The sequence below is a fragment of the Podospora bellae-mahoneyi genome (genome assembly GCF_035222275.1).
Source record: "Podospora bellae-mahoneyi strain CBS 112042 chromosome 1 map unlocalized CBS112042p_1.2, whole genome shotgun sequence".
In the NCBI taxonomy this organism is placed as follows: Eukaryota; Fungi; Ascomycota; class Sordariomycetes; order Sordariales; family Podosporaceae; genus Podospora; species Podospora bellae-mahoneyi.
Genome location: NW_026946360.1, coordinates 1,120,584 through 1,132,024, shown reverse-complemented (window position 1 = coordinate 1,132,024; position 11,441 = coordinate 1,120,584). Strand labels below are relative to the sequence as shown.

Sequence of the window (11,441 nt, the reverse complement as noted above, 5' to 3'; positions counted from 1 at the left end):
ATTAAAAAGCTAATAAATAGCTTCTATATTAATATAAATATATATTTTTCCCGTACGATAATACTTAAACTAATAAATATATAAGTAATATAGTAAGTAATTTCGGCCTTACTATCGGCCGATATCGAATACGTTCCCGGTAAAGTAAAGGGGGCTAAGGTACTAGCTCGTCCGAGCTACTTTAATATAGTCTTAATCTAAAGCCGTAGTTTAGTAATTACTTTTTATGACGAACCCCTATCCAGAACCTCTGAAAGGGATACCGGTTGAAAGCTGCTTCTAAATAATCCTGGTTCGGTACAGCTAAATAGTGTACGACGAAATGTCTTAATATAAACACTAGATACCGTAAATACAAGCTTAAATTGCATATTGCGGAACTGTCTATCTACACCAGCCAGTTCCTCCGTATATATATATCCTACGCTAAGCCTAGCGTTGTCCTAGATCGATAGACTCGACCCTCGATCCTATCGATACTATCCCTCCGGGGTTGACTCCTCTAGATCGACCCTCGATCCTAATAATCCTATTCTAATTAGTCCGTAATCCTATACTAATAATTAGTCAATAATACGCCTGCGCCTCACTAAGTGTCAAGCCGTAACACGACGCTCCCCCTCCCAGGCTAAAGTCCCGTCGGCTTAGCCTACTCTCCTTCGTCCGCTAATACTTATAAATTTTCCTCCTCTTTCCTTTATTCTTTACGCTTTAATATATTTAACTGTATAAGTAAAACGCGATCGGGTATTAAACCTCCGCATACGAAAATAGCGAATTATAACGAATTATTTACTATAGTCTTACGGTTTACCACTATTATAAAACATACCTATTCCTTCTACGAAAGACGTAGCCTCTCTTATAAAATCTCTCCTTTAATTTCCGAACATTACGCTACTTATATATAGTATAACTAGTCCCTTTATAACGCTCGTAGGTTATCCGTCCAATAGCTCCGCAAGGTTATCTCCCAGTACGATTAATTAGAGACGGAAATAATAAAAGCCGAGTCTTAACGTACCGCCCTAAATTAGAAGATTAACCGCTTACGTTTATAGAAATAACTATAGTTTAAGCGAATAATTACAGCCGTCTCTCGTAACCTTAATAATATAAAAAAGCTGGAGTACGTTAAGCGGGAGGAAACCGCGCTAATTACTTTATTATTTAATAATACTCCCTTTCTTCCAGCCCCCGCTTCTCCGGATCTTTCGAATCGTTACACGACGGAGTTTCCCGCCGCCGTACCCTCTAACCTTTCTTTCTTAGATCCTACTTTAGGCCTCGATTAGCTTACCGACTTTTCTTTTAATCCCGGTATAGCCGGTCTTTCCTTTTTAACCGCGCAGAATACCGCTAGCAGCACGCTTTCTATTTCTTAAAGTAATTAAAGCGCGTAACGTTATTTATATTTAGTCTTCCTTATACCTTCTAACCTCGTAGTATAACGTATAATACGCCGATTACTTTACCGGAGGCGTAAGTTCGACTCTTACTAAAGTTCTTTTAAGTTTAAAAATATCCAATAAAGGTCTTTTAAGCTTAGATTTATTTTTATTATCCGCCGGTAATACGTTTTTTTACGGTAGTAAGGGTATATAATATTAGTTAGGTTTAAATTCCTTTTTATTTTTTAACTTTATAGTATAATATATAGTACGCCGATTATCCTATTAGGGGCGTAGGTTTAACTTTTATTAAGGTTTTTCTAAGCTTAAAAGGGCCCGGTCGGGTCCTTTTACGTCTAGATTTATTTTTACTTATTTAAGTTTTAACCGGTTTAAATATTACTAATAGAATTCTTTTAACTTTTCTAAGTAATTAAAGTATATTTTATGACGAACCCCTATCCAGAACCTCTGAAAGGAATACCGGTTGAAGGCTGCTTCTAAATAATCCTGGTTCGGTACAGCTAAACAGTGTACGACAAGATGTCTCAATGTAAATACAAGATACCGTGAATACAACTTGAAATTGCATACTGCGGAACTGTCTATCTACACCAGCCAGTTCCTCCGTATATATAGACCTCGGGGCCCTGAGGTGCTCGCCCTACTACGGCCCCGATCACTCCTAGCACTTTGTATCCTGCGAAGTGCTCATCGTGCTATACCTTCGATCACCCGTAGTATCTTGCATCCTGCAGACTACTCAGGCCTCTTGGCGCCGTAGCACTTCTGGCCAGCCTTAATTAGTTGCCTCCTGGTTTCCTTAATGATTAGCTGGGAACGCCCCGCGCCCCACATACTACGCGGCCTGCCGTTAGGTTAATTGTAATATAATGCCCCTCCTCCTAGGTCGATACCCTAACGACCGTATTCCTAAAATAGTCCTGGATCCCCTTTTCCTATAATATCCCTACAGTAAGTTTTCCTCCTCTTTTATCCTACCGTTATGTCTAACCGTGTAAAGAAACCCGCTCGTACGAGTACCGACCGTCGCCGTGATTAAGTACTTTTCCTTAAGAAGTTCGGCCTTATTATACCCAAGTGTACTTATTATAAAGAGAATAACCTTAAGTGCGTGGTTTCCTTTCGATACGACCGATACTTTCCGTATATTAAGTCGAGTCGCTCTTACTATAATATTTATAGCGTAGATCGTAAGTCCTTCTCTAGGCTACCGTATATTTCTTCGCTAACCTTATAGTCCGTCCTTTTATTAAGGAGAAAGAGCGCCTAAACGCTAAAAAGTAGGCTACCTTAAATAAGCTCCTTCGTCTCGAGGCATAATCGCGTACCCTCGAGGTGCGAGCCTTTATTACTTTTCGTCGCGAATCTCGTCTCCTTAAGGAGGAAGAGAGAGAGTTTTCCGCGTAGCTTGCTACCCCGTATGGCCCGCCGGTAGCGGATACCTCCGTTACCTCTTCTTCCACTACTACTCTTGCCTCAGCCTTCTCTTTCCTAGATCCTGCCTTAGGCCTCGACTAGCTTACCGACCTTTCCTTTAATCCCGATATAGCCGGTCCTTCCTTCTTAACCGTATAAGATACCGCTAGCGGCACGCTTTCCACTTCCTAAAGTAATTAAGGCGCGTAGCGCTTAATATACCTAGGTCCCTTTACCACTTCTAACCTCGTAATATAGCGTATAGCACGCCAACTACTCTGCTAGAGGCGCAGGTTCGAATCTTACTAAAGTTTTTTTAGCTTTATTTTATAGTTATTTGGCTATAAGCTAAGGCTAGCTTTTTATTGTCCGCCGGTAGTACGTTTTCTTACGGTAATAGGGGTATATAATACTAATTAGGCTTAGATTCCTTCCTACCTTCTAACCTTATAGTATAGCGTATAGTACGTTAATTACCCTATCGGAGGCGCAAATTCGACTCCTATTAAGGTTCTTCCAGGCTTAAGAGGGCCCGGTCAGGTCTTTTTACGCCCGGATCTATTTTTACTTATTTAAGTTTTGGCCGGTTTAAATATTATTAATAGAATTCTTTTAACTTCTTTAAGTAATTAAGGTATACCTATAGCTCCCACGAATTATCTATAGTTAAATATCTTAATTAACTAATTAAATACTTTAATTAGCCTTTATTAAACCGTAAATCTAATATCTTTTCTATATTATACTCCTCTTCTTCGTCCTCCGCTACGGCCTATATATTGGCCTTATTTACCGGTAGTGCGGGCTCCAGAAGTAAGATATAAAAGGTATATAACTATAGACGTATCGTACGGGGTAGCTCCAGTTCGAATACCGTCTCCGATATCTTCCTTTTAACCTTAAACGGGCCTACTCGCCTATAGTCCAGTTTCTTACTAGGTCTTTTAGTACGTAAATTACGTATAGAAAGGAATATTATATTTCCCCCTTTAAAGTAAAGTCCTTTAAGCCTTTCAGTATTATAGTATTTCTATATCCTTTCCTTTATAAATTTTAATTTTTACTTAAGTTTATTATAAAATATATATATTTTATTTACCTTAATTCCGGCCCTAAGTACCTTAACGGTAGGCCCTTACCGTAGGTTTGCCTCGTAGCCGAAATTCGCGAAGAAAGGTATAACTTTTATAATCTTTATTAATAATATATTATACGCTAGTTATACCGTAAATAATAATTTAACTTAATCGTTTTACTCGAAATTAATATAATTCTATAAATATTATTTTACGATTTAATTAAGCCGCTCTATTTAACCGTTTATTTAAAAGTAATAAACCGATAATACCTTACTTACTACCCCTAACCTCGTTATTAACGCTTTCTAAAATTTCAATACGAATTTAATATTACGATCCGTAATAAACTCCTTTAGTTATATATATATTATTATAATATACCGTAGTACTACGTCCGCTAATTACTTTACTAATTAAATCTCCTTATATAATAAAAAGTATATTTATTTAGTAAATTTATTAATTACCGTTAATATACTATTATATTTAATGCCGGTTACCGTATCTTTAAATTCTAATAATTTAATAATAAAGTTTATAATAATTAAACTTTATAGCCGTTCCGCTATTAATAATAATTTTAAAAATCCGTAAGGTTTATACTTTATAACCCTTATTCTCTTACACGTATAGTATAACTAAATAACTTCCTTAATATCGTCTTTAATCCTCGACTAGTCAAAATACTACTTAATCTTTTCTATAGTTTTAGCAATACCTATATATCCTCCGAGCTTCGATATATAAATATTTATTATTAGTATCGTCCGATTACTTTACTTCACGTACGCCCGATTCCTATACTATAGCCTTCCCTAGCTATCTTTCTAAATACCCTATAGCTTTAGCTTTTCCTACTAGTATTACTTTATAATATTGGTACCTAACTTCCTTTAGTATTTATTAAAAGTAGTTTTTTCCTAATATACTACGTAATACTTTATTTACGGCTATAGTAGATACTTAAGAGTATTATTAAGCGTTTCTTTAAATAATAATAATAACTCTTTAAGTATATTTTTATAGTGGTCGGTACGCCGGCTAAGTATATTTGCCCTAGCGTTCTCCGATCCCTTCTTATAGTTAATTTAAAAATTAAATTCTAAAAGAAATTTTAATTATCGTATTTACCGCGCATTAAAGACCTTCGTAGTAATAAAGTACCGTAGGTTTTTATAATCCGTATAGACCTATACTTTATACTTAATATTACTAAAGTATAGTTTTTACTTCTCGAACGTTTCGATAATAGCGAGTAGCTTTTTATTATAAATTAAATAGTTTTAATATATTTCCTCGAACTTTTTTAAAAAAAAAATTATCGGGTATAACTTATTATTATTATCTTTCTATCCTAATTACCTACCGATCGTATAGTTTAATATATCCGCCTCGACCTTAAATAATCGATTAGGGTTTAATAGTTTAAGTACTAGGTCCTTTAAAATAGCCTCTTTTAGCTCCTAAAAGGCCTACTTTTCTTCTTACCCTTACCGAAACTCTATATCCTTCTTAATTAAATAGTTAAAAGGCCTCGCGATACTTACGTACCCTCGAATAAATATCCGGTAGAAATTTATAAACCTTAAGAATTCCCTAACGTATATCTATAACTATAGCGTAGGCTAGTCCCTAACTACCGTAATTTTCTTAGGTTCTATATAAACCTCGCCTAACGATATTAAGTATTTTAAATATACTATTTTTTATATATAAAACTCGCTTTTCTCCTTATTAACTAAGAGTCCGGCTCCGTATAGCGCGTCGAGTATCTCTCGTACGTGCCGCTTATACTCCTCTAGAGTACGTAAGTAAATAAAAACGTCGTCGAAATAGTATATTACTATCTTATCGAGGTATTTCCGTATCGTATAGTTAACGAGAGATTAGAATATCGCGGGTATATTAGTTAGCCTAAATAGTATTACGAGATATTCGAAATAACTATAGGGCGTACGAAACGCTATTTTCCATTCGTCTCCTTCTTTAATCTATATATAGGCGTACCTAATAGGTATATTTAAGCGTATAAAGTATCGCGCCCCTACTAGTTAATTCCGTAACTTAAATATTAATAGTAGCGGGTAACTATTTTTTACCGTTTCGTTATTTAGCTGCCGGTAATCTATATATAGTCGTAAGCTATTATCCTTTTTCGGTACGAAGAAAATAGGGTATCCTACTAGTAATATAAACTCTTTAATATAATCTTTCTTTAAATTTTTATTTAAATATTTCTATAGCTCTTTACTCTACTTATCGTTAATATAATATACTTTAAATAGCCGTAGTTTAGCTCCCTCTTTTAACTTAATCTTATAATCCTACGGCCCTCGCTCTAAAAGCCCCTCTAAATATTTAGCCGTAAAGGCTAAGTATCTTTAATATTTTACTAGTACCGCCTTTTTCTCACCCTTTTTTATATTATTATAATAAATATATTTATTAACCTCCGATATCTTTACTAACGTCGTTAACCTTACTTCTTCGATCTTACCGCCTATATCGATAGAGTATACCATTACTTCTTAGGCTCCTTACAGTAGTACCGTGGAGGGTACTTATCCCGCACTTTACTCCGTACGTACTCTTAATCTTCCATTATTAGCTAAATACTTTTAAAGTTCTTTTAGTCGTAAATAACTATTATCCCTCTAATCGATATTTAAGTTATAGTTTTTATACTATAGTTACTTTAAAATTATATCCTTCGAGGGTCCTATATTTATAATATTAAATATAACTAAGGTTATTTTTCTTTCGACTATAATATCCAGGGGTAGTGTTTCCCTATAGACCTTTTGCGTACGAAATGGTCCTTATATAACGATCCATTCCTTCTTTTTCTTCTATAGTATCCGGGCCTAATGTACGAACTATAACGAAATTAGGTTCGTTTCCGTACTTTCGTTTATTAATGTTACTGCCTAGAGATCCCTCTATCGTATAGTAACCTAGAGGCGTTTATCTCTCTTATTTTTTCCTTATATAGTAGCGACTTCGTTAATAAGCCTTAGGTCGTTATTCTATATCTTTATTTTACGTTAATGCTTTTAAAAATACCGTTCGTAGTCTATTAGAGGTTAACGGCCCTTACGAAGGGCCGCGAATCGTTTCCTAAGCAATTATATTATTTAAAAGCGTCCTTTTACTCCGGATTAATTAGTAATATAAAGTCTTTTAATTATACCCGCCTAACTTCCTCCTATTTTCCGTCTCTTACTTCCCTAATACTTTCTCGTATCCTCGTCCGATAGCGGTTTATGACGAACCCCTATCCAGAACCTCTGAAAGGGATACCGGTTGAAGGCTACTTCTGAATAATCCTGGTTCGGTACAGCTAAACAGTGTACGACAAGATGTCTCAATGTAAACACAAGATACCGTGAATACAACTTGAAATTGCATACTGCGGAACTGTCTATCTACACCAGCCAGTTCCTCCGTATATATAGACCTCGGGGCCTTGAGGTGCTCGCCCTGCTACGGCCCCGATCACTCATAGCACTTTGCATCCTGCGGAGTGCTCGTCGTGCTATGCCTTCGATCACCCGTAGCATCTTACATCCTGCAGACTGCTCAGGCCTCTTGGCGCCGTAGCACTCCTGGCCAGCCTTGATTGGCTGCCTCCTAGTTCCCTTAATGATTGGCTGGGGACGTCCCGCGCCCCACCTACTGCGCGGCCTGCCGTTGGGTTAACTGTAACATGATGCCCCTCCTCCCAGGTCGACGCCCCGGCGACCGTATTCCTGAAATAGTCCTGGATCCCCTTTTCCTGCAATATCCCTACAGTAAATTTTCCTCCTCTTTTATCCTACCGTCATGTCTAACCGTGTAAAGAAACCCGCTCGTACGAGTACCGACCGTCGCCGTAATCAAGTACTTTTCCTTAAGAAGTTCGGCCTTATCATGCCCGAGTGTACCTATTGTAAAGAGAATAGCCTTAAGTACGTGGCTTCCTCTCGATACGACCGATGCCTCCCGTGTGTCAAGTCGAGTCGCTCCCACTGTGATGTTTATGGCGTGGATCGTGAGTCCTCCCCTGGGCTACCGTACGCTTCCTCGCTGACCCTATAGTCCGTCCTCTCATCAAGGAGAAAGAGCGCCTGGACGCCGAAAAGCAGGCTACCTTAAGTAAGCTCCTTCGTCTCGAGGCACAATCGCGTGCCCTCGAGGTGCGAGCCCTTGCTGCCTTTCGTCGCGAATCTCGTCTCCTTAAGGAGGAAGAGAGAGAGTTTTCCGCGCGGCCTGCTACCCCGCATGGCCCGCCGGTAGCGGATACCTCCGTTGCTTCTTCTTCTACTACTGCTCCTGCCTCGGCCTTCTCTTTCCTGGATCCTGCCTTAGGCCTCGACTGGCCTACCGACCTTTCCTTTGATCCCGGTGTGGCCGGTCCTTCCTTCCTGACCGCGTAGGATGCCGCTAGCGGCACGCCTTCCACCTCCCAAAGTGGTTGAGGCGCATAGCGCTTGATATACCTGGGTCCCCTCACTACTTCTAACCTCGTGGTGTAGCGTGTAGCACGCCGACTACTCTGCCGGAGGCGCAGGTTCGAATCCTGCCGAGGTTCTCCTGGCTTTGTCTTATAGCCATCTGGCTGTGAGCTAAGGCCAGCTTTTTGTCGTCCGCCGGTGGTACGTTTTCTTGCGGTGGTGGGGGTGTGTAACGCTAGTTGGGCCTGGATTCCTTCCTACCTTCCAACCTTGTAGTATAGCGTGTAGTACGCCGATTACCCTGTCGGAGGCGCAGGTTCGACTCCTACTAAGGTTCTTCCAGGCTTAAGAGGGCCCGGTCGGGTCCTCTTACGCCCGGATCTATTTTGCCTATTTAGGTTTTGGCCGGTTTAAATATCGCTAGTGGAATTCTTTTAGCTTCTCTGGGCAGTTAAGGTGTACCTGTGGCTCCCACGAGTTGTCTATAGCCGGATATCCTAACCAACTAACCAAATACTCCAATTGGCCTCTGTTAAACCGTGAATCCAGTATCTCTTCTACATTATACTCCTCTTCTTCGTCCTCCGCCACGGCCTATATATTGGCCTTACTTGCCGGTGGTACGGGCTCCAGAAGTGAGATGTGAAAGGTATGTGACCGTAGACGCATCGTACGGGGTAGCTCCAGTTCGAATGCCGTCTCCGATATCTTCCTTTTGACCTTAAACGGGCCCACTCGCCTGTGGTCCAGCTTCTTACTAGGTCTTTTAGTACGTAAATTGCGTATGGAAAGGAATACTATATTTCCCCCCTTAAGGCGAGGTTCCTCGAGCCTTTTAGTATTATAGTATTTCCGTATCCTTTCCCTTACAAACTCCAGTTCTTATTTAAGCTTGCCGTGGAGCATATGTATCTTATCTACCTTAACTCCGGCCCTGGGCACCTCAACGGTAGGCCCTTGCCGTAGGTCTGCCTCGTAGCTGAAATTCGCGAAGAAAGGTATAACTTTCGTGGTCTCTATTAGCGATATATTATACGCTAGCTATACCGTAAGTAACAGTTTAACCCAATCGTCCTACTCGAAATTAATATAATTCCGTAGGTATTATTCCACGATCTGGTTAAGCCGCTCCGTCTGACCGTCTGTCTGAGGGTAGTAGGCCGATAACGCCTTACTTACTACCCCTAGCCTCGTTATTAACGCTCTTTAAAACTTCGATACGAACTTAGTATCGCGATCCGTAATAAATTCCTTTAGCTATATATATGTTACTATAATATGCCGTAGTATTACGTCCGCCAGTTACTTTGCCGACCAAGTTTCCTTATATAGTAAAAAGTATGCCCACTTAGTGAGCCTATCGACTACCGTTAATATACTATCGTACTTAACGCCGGTTACCGTGTTCTTAGACTTTAGTAATTTAATAATGAAGTCTATAATAACTAAGCTCTATGGCCGCTCCGCTATTAATAATAGCTCTAGAAATCCATAAGGCTTATGCCTCGCAACCCTCGTTCTCTCGCACGTATAGTATAACTAGATAGCTTCCTTAACGTTGTCCTTGATCCTCGGCCAGTTAAAGTGCTACTTAATCTTTTCCATAGTCTTTACGATACCTATGTATCCTCCGAGCTTCGATACGTGAATATCTATCACCAGTATTATCCTATCACCTGGCTTCACGTACGCTCGATTCTTATACCACAGCCTTCCCTAGCTATCTTTTTAGATGCCCTATAGCTCTAGTTCTTCCTGCTAGTATTGCTCCGTAATATCGTTACCCAACTCCCCTTAGTATTTGCTAGAAATAGCCCTTTCCCGATACACTACGCAACACTCCATCCACGGCTATAGTAGATACTTGAGAATACTATTAGGCGCCTCTTTAAGTAGTGGTAGTAACTCCCTGGGTGCATCCTTATGGTGGTCGGCACGCCTGCTAAGTGCGTCTGCCCTAGCGTTCTCCGATCCCTTCTTATAGTTAATCTAGAAATTAAATTCCGAGAGAAACTCTAACCATTGTATCTGCCGCGCGTTAAGGACCTTCGTAGTAGTAAAGTACCGTAGGTTCTTATAATCCGTATAGACCTATACTTCGTACTTAGTGCCACTAAGGTATAGCCTCCACTCCTCGAACGCTTCGATAATAGCGAGTAGCTCTTTATTATAGATTAGGTAGTTTTAACGTACTTCCTTAAGCTTCTTCGAAAAGAAGGCTACTAGGTATAGCTTACTATCGTTATTTCGCTATTCTAATTACCTACCGATCGTATAGTCTAATATATCCGCCTCGACCTTAAATAGTCGACTAGGGTCTGGCAGTTTAAGTACCGGGTCCTTCAAAATAGCCTCTTTTAGCTCCTGGAAGGCCTGCTCTTCTTCCTACCCCCACCGGAACTCCACGTCCTTCTTAGTCAAGTGGTTAAGAGGCCTCGCGATGCCTACGTACCCTCGAATAAATATCCGGTAGAAGTTCGTAAACCCCAAGAATTCCCTAACGTATATTTGTGACTGCGGCGTAGGCCAGTCCTTGACTGCCGCAATTTTCCCAGGTTCCATACGAACCTCACCTAGCGATATCAAGTATCCCAGATATACTGTCTTTTGTACGTGGAACTCGCTCTTCTCCTTATTAACTGAGAGTCCGGCTCCGTGTAGCGCGTCGAGTATCTCTCGTACGTGCCGCTTATGCTCCTCTAGAGTGCGTGAGTAGATGAGAACGTCGTCGAGATAGCACACTGCTGTCTTGTCGAGGTATTTCCGTATCGTATGGTCAACGAGAGATTGGAACGTCGCGGGCGCATTGGTTAGCCCAAATGGCATTACGAGATACTCGAAATGACCATAGGGCGTACGAAACGCTGTCTTCCATTCGTCTCCTTCTTTGATCCGTATATGGGCGTACCCGACAGGCATATCCAAGCGTATGAAGTATCGCGCCCCGGCTAGTTAACTCTGTAACCTGGATATTAACGGTAGTGGGTAACTGTTTTTTACTGTCTCGTTATTTAGCTGCTAGTAATTTATATATAGTCGTAAGCTACCGTCCTTCTTTAGTACGAAGAAAACGGGGTATTTTGCTGGCGATGTGGATT

At 40.1% G+C, this 11,441-nt stretch overlaps 2 non-coding genes across 2 annotated transcripts; both read right to left on the bottom strand.

Annotated features, from left to right (window-relative positions):
• Window positions 1–8,409: 8,409 nt before the first annotated feature.
• On the bottom strand, window positions 8,410–8,480 carry QC761_0028390. The gene has a single exon. It is a non-coding gene; the product is annotated as a tRNA-OTHER (tRNA).
• A 129-nt stretch (window positions 8,481–8,609) lies between these two features.
• On the bottom strand, window positions 8,610–8,680 carry QC761_0028380. Its single transcript has one exon. It is a non-coding gene; the product is annotated as a tRNA-OTHER (tRNA).
• Between the last annotated feature and the right edge of the window lie 2,761 nt (window positions 8,681–11,441).